The sequence below is a fragment of the Onychostoma macrolepis genome, chromosome 07, assembly GCF_012432095.1.
Source record: "Onychostoma macrolepis isolate SWU-2019 chromosome 07, ASM1243209v1, whole genome shotgun sequence".
Classification (NCBI taxonomy): domain Eukaryota; kingdom Metazoa; phylum Chordata; class Actinopteri; order Cypriniformes; family Cyprinidae; genus Onychostoma; species Onychostoma macrolepis.
Genome location: NC_081161.1, coordinates 3,999,904 through 4,023,846, shown reverse-complemented (window position 1 = coordinate 4,023,846; position 23,943 = coordinate 3,999,904). Strand labels below are relative to the sequence as shown.

The following is a 23,943-nucleotide window of genomic DNA, read 5'->3' as shown; positions in this document are numbered from 1 at the left end:
GAGCAAAAACAGGCAATATGGGGTCTAAAACGCCAGTCTCTTAATTAACTTCTTGTTTATTGAACTGTTGTAAAAAAAAAAATTAAATCTATATGTAATCATGCTGAGTTTTGGAGAAAAACGGCACTCTTCGTGTGATGTTGATTTACTATATGAAATGATATAAATATACATTTTCTGCCCCTATATCTTCAATTTTGTGATTATTTTAAATGCATTTTAACAGACTGAATCACGCAGTGAAAGAACGCACTCTAAATGCGCGCGCACTAGTCTAATCTACTAGACTTCACGGCACTCTGTAGGAGAGTTGTTGCCTAAATACTGATAATGTCAAATCGCACATCATTAAAACAACAATTACAATATTATCGCAGACGATGTATCGCACACCCTGCACCACTGTCTTTTTGGCTAATTTGTGCAAAACCTTTTTGCTAAATTGCCAAAGCTTCATTTTAACCACCAATGCAATGATGCCAAATATTTACTTTAACCCTTCGCAATAAGGAGAGGTAATTTCGAGATTTTATTAGCTGCTAGTTTGGTCTCCCTAGGCAAACACAGCTTAATAGAGCATAAACATGGCCAGGGGTTCACTTCATTTCCTTCAAGTTCAACTTCAGCCGAATACGACAGGGTTTGGTTTTCAGCTGGGTTTGCACCATTAATGCAGGTCTTGTCCGTCTGCATCTTTCTTCTGATTTTAACGCCAGTTTGTTCTCCTGCCCATTATTTACTGAAGTAGTTTCCAGGGAGCGATTATTTTTATCTATTTTTTTTACTCAGTAATTAATGTGTTTTAAAATGTAGCGAAGTACAATACTTCAAACAGAAGTACAATACTTCAAACAAAATATACTTAAGTAAAAGTAAAATTACAGATTTTAAAAATTACTTCAAAAAGTAGAACACAAAAAAGCTACTCAATTACAGTAACGCGAGTAAATGTAATTTGTTACTTTCCACCTCCGACAATAAGTCTTCTAGTGTATTTAAGCTATTGCCTTGTCCAAGTACCCACACTTGCTGTCTTTGAACTCGACCACTTGACTACTTATGACGTATTTCCTGTATTTGGCCCAAGTGTTCAAGTGAGCATGAAGACCACAAGTGTATGTGTGTATAACTTTTCATTACTTGATAGGACACACTTATAGTGTTGTAAAAACGCAAGTGTTTACACAGCTTTATTTTCATCTTTTAAATGCTTTGCATTTTAAAATCAACTTCTAAATGTCTGTTCAGTAGTCCCTATAACCAGGGTTTAAATTTAGGCCTAACTTTTTCACTCACCAGCCAATTTGGCTACTAAATTTTTAAGCTACCGGCCATTCATAACTTCTACTAGCCCCCCAATTTTATTTATTTTTTTTACCAAAATAAACCAACAGGTTGCGGCTTTCCGCACTGGATGTGACAAAGCGAGCATGAACTTGAACTTTGTGTCAGTATATCAAAAATGGAATGAGGCATCAGTGTACTGTCGGGGATTTGTCGTGTCACACCGCTTCCAATGTAGACTGATCATAATGGGTTCTATTTTATTTTGTTTGCGCCGCTCGTGTCCGGTGTAGACACAGTGTAAGTCTACAGTCATTTTTCGACTCTTCGTTATTGCTTCAATGCAAAGGAAACCACTGCGCCTGCCACGCTGTTATTTGTTGGGTGTTTTCAAGTATGCTAGATATGCACAGATGCTGCACAATTAAGCTACATTTAATAGCCTATATCATGATGACTCACGAGTTCAGTATTTGCACTAAATCTGCACAGATTTGGCTTAAATGAATTTGCCCAAGAAATTGAGTGAACATAATTTATGAAAAGTAACCCGCCAAATTGGCTAGTAATTTGACTGCGTTACCCGCCACAGCTGATTTTTACCCGCATTTGACGGATTGGAAGGTGTTAATTTATACCCTGCCTATAACAGATGGCACAATTTAATTTGTGGTGCTTCTAATTAAGTGATAAACTGTTGCAAATGTTGTACAAAATAAATACCACCACTACTCTTCTTTGCACCAATAAAACGTGCAACACTTTGTTTTTCTACCAAATTATATGTAATATCTAATTATTACAGTGATATTTAACTTGCAGTGGAAAGGTTTCCGTGACCTCTCGTGAGATCTCGGCAAAAAGTCTCACGATTTATTCCAAGGCGTGATGCATGATGGGATACACTAAGCCTCAAATAGCGCTCTGGTAGCCCCATGTTAAATCATGCTAGCAGCATATTAAAACATGCTAGCACCTTGTTATCATGCGAGCAACGTGTTAAACAGGGTAGCAACAGCATGTTAAATCATGTTAGCAACTTGTTTTAACATTTTAGCAATGTGTTAGAACAAGTCAATAACATTTTATTGATTGAGTACAATCTTCAAACCTCGAGCTTTTCAAAGTTATTTCGAACTTTCAAACAAGCCAAACAAGTTTTTGTTTACAAACATTACTCATCTAGCTATTTCTGAAATTAACAGTGAAATGTTTCAAGTTTTATTTGCTTTTCTTCAGTACACAAAATGTGCACTAACTAAACTGAACTGAATTAAGCACTATTATTAAGCACCGAACTTAAGCACTAATTATGGCACTGTCATCTTCTGTAGATCTGCTTTACGGCAGGATTGCATCTTGCAACATCAACACTGGAATTGAACTCAACATTGAACTGACTTGAGCTGAATAATGGCACTGTTGTCTTTTAGAGCTGCTTTAGAGCAGAATCTGGTTCTCCATATCGGAGTTTCCATAACTGATTCTGCTATTTTCCTGTTTATCTCAGTGAAAATGCTTTGGCACAATCTGTATTGTATGAAGCGCTATATAAATAAAGATGACTTGACTGATGATTTTCATTTTGACTGTGCTTCACAAGCAAAAGTCTGTGAGAGAGTCAAGATCACTGTAAATCTCGTTTCCCACTCTTAAATTTGTTGTTTTGTCACTTGTTCCAGCTCTGTAGCTTTTCTTCCAGGTAGCAGAGCCTAAAGACCATGAAAACCATGGCAACAGTCTATTCTATGCTATTTTGCAGCAGGATTTCCAGTCTGCTCAGTAGTTTCTTCACTGCCACCGACTGCACAAAAAAGAAGTGTCAGAAGCACAATGTATTTATTAAAATATATTAAAGCAGCTGTTGGTGTCTTCCTGCTTTTTGTGGCTTTCTCTACTACTCATGAGCCATTTTTTTTTTCCTTTTTTTTTTTTTTTTAAGCTCGTCACCGTATAAATTTAATAATCTTAAATTATGGGATGATCATAGCTGTGGTTGCTTAGCAACGGGCATATGAGATTTAGAAATATGAAATCTCAGGCTACAAACCCATTTGAGTTTTCACACACACATTCTTGAGAAGAGCAAATTTGCACTTGGGATTCATGATTTTTAACTAATTTCCCACGTCTAAACTAAAGTCACATCAAATCATGATCAATTGCTTTGTAGTCAGTAAAATTTGCTATTCACCAGTCACTATAAGTGATCGACAAAATATTATTGTGCTCAAACTAATATTTCTCTCTGTACTTATTTGTAGTTTACTCATATTTTGATTTCTGAAGGATCACTGGAGCAGTGTTGAGTGTAATGCATTACTAGGTAATTAATCACTGTAATGTAATTGCTTGAAAATAATTTAAGATATTACTCTTTATTACTATTGACTATTGAACAATTCTATATAAAACCAATAGTGGATTAAACATCAAAATGTAGCATCTAATTTTAAAATGTGTGTTTTTAAAGTAAACTTCCTTTTAGATGTCAGTTCAAGAATAATTTATGCAAATTTTATATTTATTTGAAAGAACTGAAAGAGTAGTTTCATGTCTGTTTTGTATTTAACTGGTTGAGGTTGATATGGGATTTAGAAAGGAAAAAATTACATTTTAAAATATATTCAAATGGAAAATAGTTATTTCAAATTGTAGTAAAATTTCACAATAGTACTGTTTTTACTGTATTTTTGATCAAATAAATGCAGCCTTGGTGAGCAGAAGAGACTTTATTAAAAACATTTAAAAATCATAATGTCATTTGAATCCTCTTGATCCTTTGCCGGTTTTGTTTTGGTCTTTTCTTTACAGTGTCAAACATTTCTCATATTAAAGTTCTTCAAATTAGCCTCCCTTTTCCTATGTAATGTAATTAGATAAAATGGCTCATGAACCTTTGCATTTGTCTTTAATTGCACATCTTCGCCTATACATATTGCTCTCTGTGCTTTTGCTTCATGTGTTGCTTTGGGTTTATATGTAGTTGCATTGACTGAGAACAAGGCTGTTTTTTTGCAGAAGATTGCAACTGACTGATTCTGTAAATTTCCCATGTATGTTTGATAGTACTAATTTGTATGGTTTGTTGAATGAAGTTTTATTCTTAGGCAGATGCCAGTTCTGCTAGTGTTACATGCTATACTGGTTCTTTGGTAGTTTTGCGGTATCGAGACCTCAAAATACTGCCCGTGTCATGGTATTTTGAACTCGGTTGTGAGACTTATGGCTCAGGCAGAAATGAAAGACAAAGCGACATTCTTGAGATGCTTTTTCAATGATGAATTCCTTTTGACCTGACAGTATCTTAAAATGCAAAAGACGTTTCAAAATGTCAAAAAAACAAAACAAACAGAACTAATCAGTGGCCGAATATGTATGTACATATAGTAGTGCAGCAATTTAAGAAAAGAGCATATGAAATAAAAGAAAGAAAACTGTCCATTAATGTGCATCATTTACCGCATTATTCAAAGTTTTTGGCCTAACCAGCTGCGACGGCGATACTCAATGAGCCACAGGTGAATTCTATTTCTTGAATGGTTTCTATTTCTGGACAGCTGACAGCTCGGGTATTAATTGGGTTTTATATAATATTAAAATGGTGTAATTTGATTTTTAATATAATTACATATAATAAGGACATAGTGAATGTGACAATGCATAATTTACTTGGTTCACATTCAAACTGTGATCTCTATGTAAACAAATGTGTATTTTCAATAATAAAATGCTTTAATTTTTATTAATTTCATTGTGCTTATCCATTTAGTTGCAAGTGCGAGTTTGGCTGTGATTTGAGATTCGATTTTGTCGCACATTGTAGCCGTCTCGTAATCTGGTGTGGACAGACAAATTTTCTTTTTTTGAACTATTTTTAATTTTATTATTCCAAGTTTCACAACAATACTACTACTACTACTACTACTACTACTACTACTACTACTGATATATGCCATGGTTATTATAATTAACTAAAACAAAAACCATAAAAACATTTTTGTTACTTAAAATAATGGAAATATTAACTGAAATATATAAAATATTTAAAAAAAAAAGCCTAAACTTATTTTATTTTTAGCTTGTTGCCAAGGTAACATCCCAAGACATTTTTGATTTAGTTTAACTTGAACATGAAATAAAAACTATATAGCCATATTTATTAAAACTAATAAAAATTACAAAACAAAAATCCAACAAAATTGAAGTTAAAATGCAAATAGAAAACATTACAAAAAATTCAAAATTATAAAAACTACAGTCTTTTTTTTTTTTTTTTTTTTAACGAGTTGGAAATAATACAAAGATTACTAGTTACTTTGCAAGAAAAGTTTAATTCAGTGTGTTACTTGTCATTTCTTTGCAATCATTTATGAAATTACCACCAATTTCTGAATGAAAATTGTTCCTACATGTTTTCAGTGTACAGTAGTAACAGACCCTGGCTCTTCCAAACAAGCGGTACGCGTGGTATGGCGAAACTACTTGGCATGGTGATCCTTCAGCTGCTGTATTACTGTGAGACTAAATGAAGGTGTCGTGGCACCTCCAGTCTCCAGTGCTCAGTGTCGGGATACTGTATGTCTCCCGTAGGTTTCATAGTGATTCATGGGGATTTGGGCTGGAATGCTGTGAATGTGCCAGTGTTCCTCAGCCAGTCTCATACGTAAGCCTTCAGTTACAGTCCTGACAGGTGCCGCGGCTTTAGAGCAGTGTGCGCACACTTTTATCTCTGCGGGTGTGTGTTTGTCAGGCTCTGCTTTGTGTGCTTGCCGTTTGACATGCACAAACCATACTGCATATGTGGCCGCAGACTCTGTCCTGCGTGTGTGAGACAGGTGCATGGCGCGGTCCAGTTGCTGGGCAGTTGTGGCAGCGGACAGAAAAAAATGGCTCATTTGGTGCCTGGCTTCATAGTCAATGGTCAGATATTTTCCATTGGCAGCTTGCCCTTACTTCCACCCACCCTCTCTTTTTATGTGGTATTCTTTGAACTCTTCCCACACAGTCTGACATACAAAAAGAGGGTTATACTTTTATTTCTAATTATTCTAAAACACTCTAAAATTAGTGTTTCTGCTCGGTTGCCATGGTATTTATATGCCCTATCGAGTCCATCTGCCAGGCGTTGTTTTCTAGATTGTATCTCAATACAATGAATTTTTTGGAATTCATATTGTGCAGCACTTCCTCATTCGTTTTTTGGTGATAATCATTACAGGGTATGCTAAAAGATCTTTTAAAGCTTCAGTGCGAACTGAATGCAGTGTTTTCAGACTTGTAATTGCATATTAATTGCATTCAATGGAAATATATTATAGTTCATATTTTATTAAATGCAGTTAGTTGAAATTAAGTGTTTTTTGACTCCAAGCACACTTAAGTGGCTTTTATGTTATTAACATTATATTATCTGCAAGGACATTTAAATTGTGTGTGTGTGTGTGTGTGTGTGTCTTAAGATTTTAAGAACACTAGAAATGCACATTCAAAACCGCATGTTAAGTGATCTTTAAAGCTTAAGTGCAAACTGAACACAGTGCTTTCAGACATGTAATTGCATGTCAATTGCATTATATAATTAGTGCTTATCAGCGATGAATCGCCTGTGATTTTGAACGCGATATTGCGTAGCTTGTCACTGAATTACGGCTCTGTGTAGTAAATGCTGCTCCATCTGAAAGCACATGATGGAGATTTACTACTGATCACAGAACTGGCTTTACTGAAGAGATGGGCATGATAATTGCATTCGATTATTTGCACAGCCCTAGTGTTACCAGATATATTTTTAAGATTTGAAGTATACTAGGACATGCACATTCAATACAGGGTATGTTAAATGATCATTCAAACTGCAGTATGGATGATTTTTGGTTAAATATGAACAAATTATTATACTGTTATACAGTAGATTGTAATTGGTGAAATGAATAGTTCAGACTAGTAAAGTGCAGTTTTCAATACACAGCTACTGTTCTGTTGTTGATTATTCATGGCATATCATTTGGTTTTGATCAACATGATTGTGGTTCCTTTTATTTGCCTGCATGACTCTTGAGTACTAAGAGTTCAGAAAGAGTCATGCACATGACAAGCGAGCAGAGACAAGTGGACATGAAAAGCACTCTTTTGTGTCCTCACTTATTTAAACAGCTACTTTACTTTAATTGTGAGTTTGTGAATCGTTTTTGTTGGTTTGTTTAAACACAGCAGCACAAAACACAAAACCAGTTCACTATGGCTAATCAAACACACCAGCTCTACTTGTCTGGACAATGAAGTGAAAAAAGTTGCAACCACATTTGCTTTGAATTTTTCTTTTCTCACAAAATTATAACAATAAATTAAAATGGTTTGGAGTAAATCAAATATTGTTTTCACCATTCTGCTTTTAGCCAGGATTTTTCCATTTTATTTAATTTTATTTTTTTTATAATATCTTTTTATTTATTTTTTATTTTTTTGTGGCAAATGTAACAAGAGTGTGAAGCATGTATCAGTGTAAAAGTATTTCTAATCTAAGTGCAGTGAAGTAAAAGTCAATAGAAAATCACATTTAAGTAAAATATAAATATTGTAAAAATCCAGTTAAGTACAGTAAAGTATTTGTACTTTTATTACTATATACTTCTGGCATAGTTTGTAGATACCCCCCCCCCCCCCCCCACACACACACACACAAAATTAATAAAACTATAAAATGCAAAAGATTTTGAGCAAATCAGATATTGTTGTCATTGTCCTGCATGTAGCTTTTTTTTTTCTCCCCAACCCCCCGCAAATCTTATAAAAGCATCTGGAGAAATATTTTGGAGTAAAAATACATACCTTTACACTGACACATTTCTCCAGACTCTCTTGTTGCATTTTCCAAAAACAAATAAATAAATAAAAATAACGAGCAAATTAATCTACATGAAGTACGGTCTGATTTGACAATGTCTGATTTGCTCAAAATGTTCACATTTTTTTTTTTTATCATTTTGTTAGGATGAAAATCGACAAACTACGCAGGTTATATAAAAAAAAAAAATACAAATACTTTACTGTACTTTTCTATTTTTCTGAAGTATACATGTTTGTTGACTTTTACTTCACTACGTTTAGATGAAAAGTTAATACTTTAGCAATTAAATGTAATGTTCCTGAGTGAAGTAAATCCTTTGTTTAGTGTACAGTATATTAATTGTGCTTTATTACTGTATATCACCCGCATAATTTGTAGACAAATTAATAAAAATGTATATGGGTTATAAATGTTGGGTTATAGTTTGGGTAAAGGACAACTATGATAAAGTAGGCGTTTATGTTTGAGAGCCTGTTTTGTGACTGTTTACCGATTAGGTTATTACCTTGTGAGCCGCTGGTAGAATTACTCTGCTAACAATGTTGAGCAGCAGCAGCAAGCGATGAATAGAGTGCAAATGAGGGCCTTGTGTCAGGAGTCACATGATTTTGTAGAATAGCGCTAAGATCAAACAAACCCTTTGGCTTCTCCACAGTGAATTCATTCATAGGACTAAGTTCCAAGCATGCAAGATAAGACTTTAAAAAAAGAAAGAAGCCCTCAATAGTGATAATGGGTGGATTGCCTTTGGCTTCCGTCCAGAGTCCCATGACTTTTCAATGTATTATTGCATTATTTCTGTGACTATCAAGACTGGGTTTTGTATTCAGATAAGTTGTTGGTTGATGGTCGTCATTTCTTTTCAACAATGTTATTTCAAAATGATCCTTATGCTCAGTGTCGATTATTTATTGATTTTCTTGTGGAAAAAGAAGTGTGCTTAATTGTATTGAATGTGCACTTGTAGTGTACTTCAAATTGTGAAAGTATATTTAAAAAAAACAATACCTAATGAAATAAAAGGCCACTTAAGTGTACTTAAAGCACACTTTCATTAATAGGTTTCTTAGCGCACTTAAGTATACTTTTAAAAAGTGCACTTTGTAGTAATGTCAAATTAAGTTATATTTTAAGTAAAAAAGTACACTTATTTTGATGTATTGACTAACATATTAAAGCACATGTAAAGTACATTGATTTTACCTGTAGCTATTCTATATTTCATTTAAAGTTAATGTATTTTAAATTGCAACTTCATTGCAAATGTGTAGTTACAAATTTATTGAAATACATGCCAAGTTTCAATAGAAATGACTTTAAAGTATATTTTAGTTTATTATAAATGCTTGTCGGTACATTCGGCAGTACTTTAACCATATTTCAAAGACAATAGAAGTTTTTATGAACTTGCATATAAAGATGTACATAAGGCAGACTGTAAAGTATATTATTACTGTAATTAAAAAGTGTGCTATAGCGTGCTGCTTCTTCCGAAGTATGGATACGTGGGTCAGAAGGCATGTTTTCTCCTCTTGTTTGTTTGAAGAGTGCATCGCTGATGGTTTTCTCCCACAGGAGGTCAATCATTCACTAAAGCCATGTTCTTTAATGGCGTCTGGACATTTTTCAAAATGCCTCTCGGCATCCCGGCGGAGCTGTTTAAGTATGCCGCCTTTACTCTGATCATTTTTTCATGAGCGTGGCTGTGTCCAGACACGAGGAGGCTGCGAATGACAGGACATCATGGCAAATCTGGGTCATAGTGCTTATCTGGCAGAATTTGAAATGCTACTCCCTGCTGGAGGAAGAACTTATTTGTATGTGGACAAGACTCTTTGCTGCTCTGCCCTTTTCTGTATTCCAGTCAAATGAAGGTGGGGGATTAATGTAGTCTGTCTCCCACATCACAGCCTTTATATCCCGGTCAGTAGCCATCTGTTTCCATATGTCTGGAGCGATCTCTAAATGCGACCTCTGAACATGGGACACAGTCATTGAGGCAAGAAAAATCAGCATAAAATCGACTCCAACTTGCGAAAACTAAAGCCGATGTCAAAAGTACAAAAAGTACTGTTACTTCGGTACAAAGTTGATACTAAGATGTAAAATATGATGCATGCATCTGCAATGCTGGTAGTACACCGTAATAGCATCTCAATATGGTACCTGTATTTACATTTTGTAGTGACGCATCCTGATTATTTTCTGGAAACTGATTCTTTCTGAGTGTTTGTTTCAGTGAACTGGTTAAAAAAATATATTCTCCAGTTCGTTTACGTCATCACACAATGGCATCACTAATATATAACAATGTTATCCTGGCAGGTGAAAATACACTCTCAAACATAAATACATACAGTATATCTGGTTTATTCAATTGAATAATAATATTGTTGGATATGTTTTTCAACTAAAGGACCCAATAAAAGCAATGATGTCCAAAAGTGGATGTTTTACATGTCTAAAGCATATCAAGTGAATAAAGTAGTCTTAGCTAACCTTTTTACAGAAACCATAAAAACCTTTCATGCACCCCAGTTTATAGTTTATTGTAATGGTGACTCGAAACTGTTGTAACTTTTCACTGACTGTTGACTCGAGAACTGCAAACTGTTATGTTTTAAACTTTCAGCTGTTTAGCAACAGTCCATGCAACTAAATTATTTGAGAATCCCTGAGAATTATACTGTCATACAAGCCATACTGTATTATGATTCCATTTTGATTTCTTATTTTTGAATATTGTAATTTTGATGGTTAAAAACCAAAAATGTTACGGTAAAAGCCTGTTTTTAAAACGGTACGTTTCCTTACTCTATACTGTGAAAAACTGATGGTACATTTCAAAATACTGTTAATTTGACGGTTTGTGGAAGTGGAAAAGAGAAAGTCATTTTTTAATTTACAATGAAAAACAAATTGACATTTGATGGTTTTTCATTGAAATTACTGTTTCTTCTAGAGGTCGACCGATTAATCTGCACCGATAACCGATTGCTGAAACAATCAGTTAACGGCAAAAACGGTTATCGGTCGGGTGTTGTGCCATCCAAAAAATGCTGTACTGCTCACTGTTCAATATCATTTCAACATTTGCTAATACATTTTTAAGTTGTCTGTTAACATTAATGTACTATGAACTAATATGAATAATAAAGGTATAATTAATATATTTATATTTAAAAAGTACAGTACATTTTCATGGTCCAGTACTGTTTTTTTTATTCTTGTAATAAAGTTCAGCACTATTTTACTTGCAGTGTTATGTTTGTTTTCATGCAGAGTACATTTGAAAAACTATTGGTTTCTTAATCGGTTATTGGACAGCGCGGTTCAAACTAGTTATTGTTATTCGTAAAATCCACTATTGGTCAACCTATAGTTTATTTGTTTCTGATTATGTAAATTAGGGTTTTATGTTACATATGTTGTTGAATTAATGTTTTTGCGTTATTTTAGTGTTACCATGATGGTGTTGTATTTTCCTCAGCTTGTGGAAAAGCAACTTGTAATATATTTTGATTCATCATGTGGTTTTCACTTTACCACCTGTGTGTTTAAGTTTGTTGTCAGTGTATTATAAAGGCAAAAAAACTGATTTGAGTCATTTTGTATATTAAAATTATTGTTAGTTAGTAATAAATTTAAGTTCAGTGCGTTAAACTGAAAATTTTTCTGCCATATTTGTGTACATTTCTGGCAACCACAGCCTGCTGATTGATTTATTTTTTTTAACTAAATTTCACTGATTTACTGTGTTTAGAGCCCCACTTGCAGACTTTTATTGATCGTGATTTACTGACTGATTGTTGATGTGACCAGTATGTAGTTAGCGGTTCACATTCACAATGGAGATTTGATGTAAAATAATTTGGTGAATACAAAAAAGTTTGGCTTGACTAGTCTTTTTTTTTATTTATTTTTTTTAGTCTGATTGAAGCATTGAGCCTCGTATGCTTATCTTGGTATCTGTTATGACTTTCCCTCATCCCTGTCTTCTCATAAGGTTCACAGCAGCTGTTTGGAGAGTCTGGCCTAATGCATGTTCCTTGAACCATTGTCTGATCTTCAGCTCTCTTGGGGAACCCCTTCCCCCTTTTCTTTTCTCCGCTGACCCATCAGCTGTGCCCAGTCAATAGCCGTCAGTCCCTCGGGGACTCGCTTGAACTCGCTCTCTGTTTTAGCACGTCCTGTCTAAAGGACGCACGGCCTGTCTCCTTTTGTTCTTCTGCAAATATGATCAGAGCTTTATTTCCTTTGCTCTTGTGTCTAGAGCAAATGACACATGCGCTCCTCGCAGGACTGTTGGTCTTTGACAGGTCTATCAATCAGAGGCCCCAAGAGCCTTCACAAAAATACAGCTTCCATTCTGCTGTTTTAAAGTGTGTATCTCTGAGCCAGCAAGGGCCTTTTGTAGTTGTATGGCAGGTGGAAGTCAGTAAAAAACTGACATTGGTGTTTGAATACTGAGTTTTTCTCTACTTCGCTGCATGCAGCTCGAAGTGAATTTATTATGGGGGCACTAACTTATTGTTTTGCTGATTGTGGACATTATACCGACATCTCTTGGCATGCACTTTAAAAATGTACACACAAATAGTAGGTAGCCAAAATTTTTAAACCGTTGAAATCAATTACACTAGTATGTTTTACAAGAAAATGCTCTTTGAAAATTTCATGTTTAATTCAATATGTTACTTGCTGATTCATTGTAATTATTTGTAAAATTTACAAGGTATTTCTAAATGGAAATAGTTTCTACACCAGTTGTTTATACATTTCCGAGCATGACCAATTAAATCGAGTAGATCCAACAAAGTTAACATGGAGACTAACTGCAATGACACAGACAGTTACCTTTAATATAAAGCAACATGCCGTTTATGTTCTCTTAATGTCTCTTGGCCCATACTCAAAACAGCAACATGACAGAGACCCCTATGAATCTCAACATAACATAACATAACATTAAACAAATCATGTATGAAAAAGTATGCTGGGAAAACTTCTGTAGTTTAAGTTATTATAAAAAAAAAAAAAAAAATTGATATTGAATTTAATTTCTCACATTTTTAAATTTTACACAATTCTATACTTTATTATCAGGAGTATAGTCTAATAGATGTACATATTGAACCAAACTAACTTGGAGTTTTAGGCATCTATGTTCAGCTCAAACAATCACTTAAGTGATATTCAGATATTTTATTAAGGTAGTATAGTTATTTATTACTGTGACATTTTATTTTTTGGAGTATGCATGCAGAATCACATGCAATCTTTCAGTTACAGCAGTGCCATTGCAGAAAATAAGATGGTTACTGAGATAAATTGAGTATCCAGCTTTGATCTCAATGCCAGTTGCCATGGAACACTACAGTCTTCATCTGCGAGTGTGCATTTTCGATCATATTTTTCAAAATCACTTTCTGTAAGTTGTAAATGTTTAAATGGGGGAAAAGGGTGCATAAAAATGCATAAAATCTGGACCCACAAAACCAAAACGTCTAATCTTCTAAATCTTTCACTGACAATAGCAGTTTAATTCAAACGGACCTTATTATCCTTCTCCAGGGGACAGTTTATCTCTCTTGCCCTGCCACATTAGAGAGACACAGGAAGCAGGAGCTTGAGACGGATGGCTATAATAAGCTTCGCTTGACTCATGAGTTCACAAACACGCTGCAAAAACCAATCATATTCCTAACGGATTAGTTCAGCCGAAAATGAAAGTTCTGTCCTTGTTATCATGTTGTCTCCAAACCCATATGACTTTCCTGCTCCTGTGGACCACAAAAATTGAGTTTTTCCATATAATGACAGTTAATGAGAAATGGAGCTGTCAAGCTTTAGAACAACTAAAATAGCATCATAAAAGTTTCTCACATAACTCATGCACTATATTCAAAGCCATACAATAAATTTGTGCGAGGAACAGACACAGAATTTGCCCAGAATTTTTACTTGAAATCCCAGAATTCACTCAAAATCTTAGTTCTATTTGCAAATTAATGAGAGGTAACAATCTCTGTTTAATTACTTACTCTTATAATGTGATCATGGAATATGTTTACAGAGTCATTGAATGGTTCATTTAACCATTTTGTTCAAATGCTGCACTTATTCCTTTAGGAACAAAACCGTAATACTGCTATACTGCGTTTCATATTTCTTTAATCATCTGAAATGTTCTGTGACTTGTATTCAAAAGCAACTTATATAATGCAAAGAAAGCCTTCATTAGTGCTGAATAAGAGAAGTACGTAAGCCCAAGTTTATAAGTATAGCTCATGTAGTTTGTTTCGCTTTAAATAAATAAATTTAGCCTTGGAATTTATAATAAGTGGCACTATATTATGTTAGTTTTATATTTATATATTTTTTTTATTCCTGTTCTGTTCTGAATGTCATTAAATTTAAAGGATTTGTTGTTGAGTGTTCAGTGAGGGTTATATTTAGCAGTATTTCACATTATTTCTCAATGTAATAATAAAATGTAACCCGTCTTGAGTTAGATAATGCAGTTTGAACCGACTGCAACTTATTTTCTGGTTTACAGAATATGCAGTTAATAATATTAACACAATAAGTATGATCATAAACTTGCATGTCACATGTTTGTCCTGAGCTTTAAAGTCCCCGCTGTTCTTCAGAAAAATCCTCCAGCTCCTGCACATTCTTTGGGTTTCTAGCATCTTCTGCATATTTGACTCCTTTCCAACAGTGACTGTATGATTTTGACATCCATCTTTTCACACTGAGTCATTGATCATCCAGGTAACAACACACAATATTAAGAATCAAGCATGTGTAATGTACTGAACAGAGTCATTTTTCTACATTGAATTTTTTTCCCCTTGTGGACTATTCTTGCAAACATCTCTTGTGTGACATTGCTTATTGAGGAAAGTGCTAAACAAGCAACATGCAACTTTTGTGATACCTCTTATTTTATTAAACTTATCAACATTTTGCAAAGACTTTGTAACCTTATGACCACAACTATATATACAGTTATAGAATACGATTAGTGGTTGATGAATATGGAGTTTTCAGTGGCCGATTTGGAAAGCTGGCTGGCCGGCCAGTGACTGACACAAATAATAATTCAATGACAGCAAATGAGATATACCCAACGCTTTGAAAATGAAATGAATACTCGAAATCAACACTCGAAGCGTCAATTGACACTTGAAATTTATACACTAATATTAGACTACTGGTTAAATAATTGTTGTTTGTTAATGGTTTTAAGAAATATTTTTGGCCTGCCAGTGTGTCGGTGAATTTAAACTAATGCTTGCGTTTAGAGTACAGGTGTGTGTGTGTGTGTGTGTGTGTGTGTTATTTGAAGGCAAAGTGGCACTAATGCTGTGTTTTTGTAATGTTAAATAAAACAGTAGATTTTTTAGGTATTATTGCTATTTTTTCCCCCGTGGTATCAACTTGGTATCGAGTATTGTGTACTTTTAGTGGTATCGGTACCGACTACTAGATTTTTGTATTCCCCCATATTTAGACTTGAACACTGCAAACAAAGCTGAAAGACATGACATATAACCAAATATTGTCAGTTCTACTTGCGAGGAGGACCAACTTTCGCCTCGTTACTGATCAACCACCTCAGTTTTGAGAGAGTTGGACTTCAGTGGTTTTTCTTTCTAGAGAATGGGCCATATAATTACTTTAATAGCCACTGTTTCATGCTGACGGGGAACATGAACACAAAGGTTTTGTGTAATTTTGGCGTCACTTTTCTGATTTCATCATGCTAACATGAAACCTAATCCATTCACGGCGGTTAAATGTCTTTTGAAATGCGGTTGCATTTTCATGAGAAGCAGCACTGGCTTTATAACTCTGTTGTTTAGTGATTCATGGTATATGTGTGAGCGCACCATTTTGAGATCGCATAGGGTACCTTTGTAGTTACGGTAAATTGTACGTTGTTGATTCATCATCACTCCTAGATGTTAAACTTCTTCTTTTTTTTTTCTGCGTATGTGTGAGTGAAAAACCTTTCAGCGGTGCTAAGCTGTTTTTGAGTCCTGTGGCGAACTGGCTTTGTTAGTGTTTTGGTATGAGATTCAAGCATTTCCTACCTACAGCTTTCAATCAATCAGCCTCTTTCTTTTTGCTTCCTCCTTTTACCCCTTTTCTGTGGCTCAGGTTTTCTCCAAGGTGGGGGATGGAGGGACGCTGAAAAGAGGGATAAGAAAGTGTGAGTTTCACGACTCTCTTCTACTTTTAACTGCAGCTCATTCTGCCTATGGTGCTTTTGTTGGGCCCCTCGCACCCCTGCCGAGCATTGTGGGACAAACCCTCCCCAGTAAAGGCTTGTGGGAAAAGCTGTGGGTTCACTCATCAAGGCTGACAAAATCAAAAGGTCCCCAGGAATCTGCTTCACTCCGGAATAAGCGAGTAGTGAGTTTTACTTGATAACTAATAGAAAACTGCTCTTTTCAATGATTTAAAAAAAAAAATTTTTTTTTTTTCTAAACGGACACTTTGCATGAAATATGTGTTCATCGAGATTAGATGCTAATAGAATTTTGTGTGCAACATTGCAGTTAATCACTTTGTTTTTATTTAGATTGTTTTAGATTATTACAGTCTGTTTGATTGTATGATTTATTTTACATCAGACAGATAGATAGTGACTTTGTAGGGTTCCGCGGAATTGTGATTATCAAATTGTAAAGGTTGTGATTTTAATTACACAAATGGGCTGCATGTTTCAGAGTGAAGCGTGGCACTGTGGTCATTTACACGTGAGCAGCTCGCGTTCTGAAATAAAAGTTCATTATTCAAAATAAAAGTTTTGTGTAATGTTTGAAAATGAAGAAATCAAGCCATAAATATTAGTATTGTAAATTTACAGTTGTTGTGTAAAAACATTTATTATTTTTATTGCATTTGTTGTACTAAAAGTTTATTTGTTACAACAGTAATTGTGCAGCCCTAATACCTAGTAAGAAATTGTCAAAAATATACATAGTAGATACAAAATCATTGTTTATTTCCATCAATATTGTAACGATGGGTATTAATGTAATATAATGGAAATATTTTTGTGTGTTTGGAAATTTCATGCCATATGCTTTATGGAGGCTACACATTTGAAATGAGCTGAGAACCATTTCTGAATTATATTAGTGCTGTTACGCATCAGTGAATTGAGACATTTAAATGTGGCTGTCACTCCTGAAACTAGTCCTTTTAAAACAAAGCTATTATCCAATAGTGAATAGATTGTATACAGAATACTCTCTTTATAATAAAGCTTGTTCAGCTTGTGCTTTTTGATCAATTGTGCCACTGTGGGACACAGGGAGTTGTGAAACACATTACAATAAATATCAACATTTTCACAGAGAAAGGTCCTTTCACAATAATCAAGTGAGGAAGAATCACAGACAAATGGTGTTCACACCAAGAGCAAAATGAATATTCATCAGGCTAATTAAACAAACATTGTTAACTAAAGGCAAGTTATTTTTTAAGGTTTAATTTGCTCATTGAAGGTGTGCACCAAAAACCATAAATAAAGTGAGATCAAATCCGTAAAGTGTATTTGTATTGTTTAATGCATTAATCTTTGCTGTTTGCAAGTGCAAATATTGATATTGCAAGAATGTTTGCAAGAATAATGTGAGAGGAATAGAGTGAGATGAGTAAAGTTGCAGAGAACGTGAGAATATTGATGGAGCAAGTTGATCTGGAAGCGTCATGAAGCTTACAGAGAAATCAGTGACTGACTGGTTTCACAGAGCATCAAGCTCTTACCTAAAAATACATTGGATTTCCTTTTAAACTGGAAAAATTGCTGCATGCAGCTTTAAGTTGTGATCTTTAGTCTTGGCTACATGCACTCTATTAAAAGCATGCATGTCCTTGTTGAAGGAATTCTTATGACAGATACTTTTCTGAGCAAATGCCATCACCATATGAACAGCTGATAATTTGGGCTATTTAAAACACAGTGTGACTGTTCGCCTCCTGCTAATACACTATATATCTATATATATATATATATAATACTCACTCACTCTTTCTCTTTCTGTCTGTCTCTCTCTCAGGACGAAAAATGTGTCAATCTGTGTTAAATAAAACAGTATTGGTTGGTTGATTCCACAATCTAGTGTTTTCAGTCAGCGGTTGAATTTTGTCTCACATGAACACGAAATGTGACTTTGCCATGTAAAGAGCAGAGGCCAAATGAAACCATGTAATTGTGCTTTAGATACACACATTGCATTTTGTTTTTTTTATTTTGTACTGTCCTGAATAAGCTCTTTCATGTAACAGATGTTTACATATATTTCTCAAGACAAAAAATTAACCAATTTTACAGACACAAGTCAGTTCAAAAGTTTACACCCCCTTTGTTCTTATTATGGTCTGTGGCTTGCTTGATTATCAGCGTCTGTTTGTATGTTTTGTTATCTTCTGCATCTGATTTAATGTTTTATGATCTTATACACAATGGAAATATGATCCTGTGTTTCACACAAAGAACTGTTACAAAGGTGCAGACCCTTATTGATGTATAAACGTCAATGGCAGGATCTAAAAAGTAGCCAGAAGGATTTGCAGGACGCCTACACTCTTAAAAATAAAGGTTCTTCACAGCGATGCCACAGAAGAACGAACCATTTTTGGTTCCACAAAGAACCATCCATCTTTCTCACCTTTTTATAACCTGAAGAACCTTCTTTGGCCACAAAGAACCTTTTGTGAAACAAAGTTTCTTCAGATGTTAAAAGTTCTTTTATAGAACCATTTAGACAAAAAAGGTTCTTCTATGGCATTGTGAAGCACCTTTATTTTTAAGTGCATGTGGTCAATCACAGGGTATGTGTGGGCTGTCCAGCGTTGAATATGCACAATTAACGATTGTTCCATCTTCATAGTCTAAGACATTAAACTCATTTTGTGAGTGACAGTAAAAGTGACACACTATTAGTTAGAAATGCTGTATAATGAAAGCCCTGCACCTTAGTGCTCCATCGAAAGGAACTTTTCCTCCAAATTCACCAAACCCCTGCTAACATCCAAAAATGTTTCATTTGGCCACATGGACCCCTTCTATTGTGCACTGAGAGAAAATGAGAAAGACGCTTTAGGTGGAAAGAAAAGATATAGTGTCCCATTAACAGAGGACAATGGCAATGACTATTAGGCCTGGCCTAGCGGGAGGCTATGCTTTATGCTACAGATGATGTTAGAAATGCTTAAAATGCATTTGAAATACTGTGGGAACTCCACCGAGTGAGTTTACATAAACACTGTGAGAGAGCTGCTTTTCACCACCCCCTGTAGTGAAAATCAAGTTTTGAATGCTGTTTACATGTCTGTCTGGTGTATTTAATATGCTTTAAGACAAACCATGTGCAAATTCATCAGTGGACACCATTGCTGAGCATTTTCTCCTCAAAACTGCAGTGAATCAAAGACCGTCTCAGAAACGTGGATTGAAACAGTCCCTGTTTCCTGGAGTCACGAAGCTGTAACCAATCCAATCCACTTGTGGGCTGGGCTTATCATATCATTAGCAGGCGTTTCTACCTAAGGATGTTGATTTTCAGAAGCTATCCGTCTGAGATGGTTTGTGTAACATTTAGAAAAATGTTAATAGCTGTTTGATAATGTTGTCAAGCCAAAGGTTAAGCATATTGATTACCATTATGTGTCTGACGTTGTAGATGCATTTTCATATTGATACATGGACTTTTAAACGACCTTGTATAACTCTTCCTCTTCTTTGGAATCCGTATCAAACATGTAGGGCTGAATTAATCCAACTTGCAGTTGTGTAGTGTTTACTACTCCAGGTAACTGAGTTAAAGTAGAGCAGGTGTGATTGAGGGGAGGCGGGGCTAATTAGCATATTCATGAGTCTGCGTATATTAAATAAGGTGAAGGTCGAGTCGCACTCAAGCCATTTTAAGGCATGAAGAAATTATTTTTATGTGAAAGACCTTTTATATGTCATTTTGATGATCACAGATGAATTTGAAGGATGCAATTAGCGACTACATGGGGACTTTAAAAATGTGTGGAGAAAGTGGCTTAATGATGCACATTAACGCGGTGCATGTAAAAGCAAATGCCACTTTACATTTTAGTTACTTTATTAATCAGACCTTTTTCACACATGCGCACACTCTTCAGAAGTGAATTCGTGTGAATCGGTATATTTTCTTCATGAATTCAGCACTGGTAAAAGGCTGAATTTCTCAATGACTCAATTTCTAGGAACATGACTACATGCTTGCATCCTAAAACGTCACTTTTTATCCCAACAGACAGGACCAATATCTTTCTGGCATTTTTTTATGCTGTTTAAAGTATGCCATAAAATACTTTGTTGCAAATCACTGTAACTTTGCAGTGATCCTCACACAAAAATATCTCATTTTGAATGAAGTCAAATTGACTTGTGACAGCTACTCCTTTTATTGTACTCTATCATTTTGACAAACTAATCTATAGGTTTTAACTTGAATAACTTGTGTCAGCAAATTAGCGTGGGCGTCGCCGGGAGTGATGCACAGAAAATGGAAAAGATTCATATAATAAGGTCATTCAGGGTCCTGAGAACTCAGACATGTGTGCAACTTCATTCTCTGTCTTCCATTTCTTTTAATTTGTTTGTCTTTCACAAGGCTGATTCAGTGCTGGAGGTAATGCTGATGCTGAACATGGTGGATGTATTGAGCGAGGCAGAGCAACAGGAATTGTTCGGAGCACACCCATAGCAGGCAGCATTGTTCATCTGTGTCTTTTGATGAAGACAGAAGCTTTCACACAGCGTGCTCTGATGTCCTGCTGGGCTGGCATGGGAAAGGCTTCTCAGCGCTTGGTTTAAATTGAATCTGGATGATAATGCTGAGGAAAATAGCAAAGACACACACATATATTTTTCTATTATTCCAGACATTTTCTAAACTATGTTAGTGTTCAAATTGGTTACATTTTCATGTAAGGCATTAATAAACAATGCACAACTGGCTGCATTTCTGCGAAATATGGGTACATTTTGCTGCAATTTTCAGGTGACATGTCCATAAGAGAATCCATATCATTTTTACCCCATTGCAGATGTGAGTTTTTTTAAAAACAGACCAGTGTCATGAAATAAGAACTTGTTTGTGGCTACATATTAGCAACATGATATTGCATTGCTTGTAGCATGTTTCACGGCAGTTTCACAGTGAAATGTCCAGTCGGTGGCACTGAAAGCATGTTCAATTTTCTCCAAAACGGATAAACGTGGCTGTGGCAACATTTTATTACGTTGGTAAATGCATGTATCAGAAAAGCTAAGAAATGTAATCTTAAAGGGATGGTTCACCCAAAAATGAAAATGATATCATTAATTGCTCAGCCTTATGTCGTTCCAAACTCGTAAGACCTTCGTTCATCTTCAGAACGAAAATTATGATATTTTTGATGAGATCCGAGAGCTCTCTGACCCTCCAGCAAGGGTCCTTACACGATCAAGGCACAGAAACGCAATGCAAGTGCAATGTTGTACCAGGTGCGCTAACTAACAAGTTTACTATACCAGAAAATCTGTACATATGCAGCTGGTTATGTGATGTAAAATTTTGTAAAACAAATCAAGCACTACTGCAAAAGTCTTTTGAGGTCATAACATAGCATTTTGCAAGAAACTGTACGAAAATAAGTCTTTATTAATTGATAATCTGCCTGTATGTTGAAAGACTCTTGTGTATTCATTTAGCACACACATTCAAGCACGGTGTTAAGATCATAAGGAAATTTCTAGGGAATGCATAAATTGATAAGATGATTAAATGTAAGGGCCTTTTAAATAAATGTAAGATATAAAAAGGTATTGATATAAAACTTTGTCTCATTGGCACCGTGCTATGGCAATAGCATAGTGACCGTACCCATATTGGTAACAAGTTAGAAGCAATTATATTATCTTTTGAGTTATAAATACCTGTTTTGCTGTGTATAACTTATTTTATATATATATATATATATATATAATTACTTTTTATTATATATTTATTTACTTTTTATTATATATTTATTTACTTTTTATTATATATTTATTTACTTTTTATTATATATTTATTTACTTTGCAGCCATTTTTTTTTTTTTTTTTTTTTTGATGTCTGTAGCAACCCATACATGGTGAGAATGTAACACTTATTGTACTTTATTGCTAAAAAATGATAAACAATTATGGCTTTTAAACCACTTTTCCTTAAATCATTGGCGAGGATGCTGTGTTTCAAACACTCTCTGTTTGGCTCTGTGTAACTTCTACCCTATCATTTTGTTGCTTTAAAGTTGGTAATCAAGCAAATGTTCAAGATTTTTGGATACAAATAACAGTGGTGGAAGGAAGGGAGGATAGATTTCTTGAAATCACAGTTCCAACCTATCAGAGCAGAGAGATGAGCTGTAGTTCAACTGAAACAAAAGTGTCTTTGTGAGATGAGCCATGTCCACAAGGAAACAAGTGACCCTTGAAGAAAACACTGCTGCTTCATCCAGGACAGGATGTTGGCGAGTGCAGTGAGATGAGGGATTAGAAACAGGCTTGCAAGATGTCTGCTTGAGCCCATCTGTGATTTTTCAAAGAAATGTATGTATGGTATCTTTGTGTGGAGGAACATTCAAATCTTGTTTTCCTTTCATCCGACACAACATCAAAACCTCTGAATCTCATTAATCTTAACTTCTGTATGTGCATCTCTAACTCTCTGACCTTCTTTGTCAGTTTAGCTATCGTCTTGCACTTCTCAAGGTGAATTCCTCCCTGCTGACGGATGAAGACAAATGAAACATCTGGCACTGAATACAAGTGATCAGCTGAGAAACCATGACTATACAATAGTTCTTAGCTGTGGGCTTGAAATTAAGCATTTTAAATGGAAAGTTGTGGCAATGCAAAGTGATACACACAGTAAAATTGACAATAAAATGGACAAATGTGAGCAAATCAAAACCGGCTGCACACACAAAATTATGCAAATACGTGGCAACCAAAAATTATACAAGATTTGGCAAACTTTGCAAGATTTGTGACAGCAAAACTTTGGGCTGGCGTTTACTATGCTGATTTTTTTTATTGTAATTGCTTTTCTTTTGGTGAACTGGTTTTGATTTTTGAATCTCAGGATCGATTTTTTTTATTTATTTTTTCTTTGTAGTTTATGCCGTTTTTGTTGAAACGTGAACTTCACGAAACATTATTTTGTATCGACTGTTATTCAATAATCAAAATAAGCTTTGTTCTTTCTTTTGATCTAAAACAAAAGCTCAGCTTTTTAAATTGTCAGTTTTTTTGCTATGAAATTCAAACAATATTTGTGCTTTTGATGCTCTTTAATGCATCACGAAATAAACATGAATGAACATCAGAAGTTGTTAAAAGAAACTGTACAACTTACAGAAATATATAATGCCACATGTAATTGCTTAATGTATTAAAAGATGTCAATAAAACACCTTGTAAACAATATGGCACAATACGTTTACCTTTGAAAAGCATTCAATGTACTTGAACTAGTCAGCTAGGAAAAAATAACTAGACAGGAGCATTTTGATAAATACATGCACTGTTGCTTTTTAAAAATTATAAATTAATTACATTTCTTATTTTATCCTTTTATTGATGTTTTAGTTAATGTGTATTTAAATAAATCTGTCATGAAAACAAGTTTTTTATGACAGCCACCATTTCAATGTATATATTTCAAAAAGTAATTAAAAAAATAAGCAGAAACATAATTTTAACATTAAAAATGTATTATGAAGTTAT

The 23,943-nt window shown here is 34.7% G+C and overlaps 1 protein-coding gene across 3 annotated transcripts in view; it reads left to right on the top strand.

The window, feature by feature from the left end:
• Positions 1 to 23,943, top strand: part of lrp4 (low density lipoprotein receptor-related protein 4) — a 98,327-nt gene that overhangs the window by 10,495 nt on the left and 63,889 nt on the right. The window lies entirely within an intron of this gene.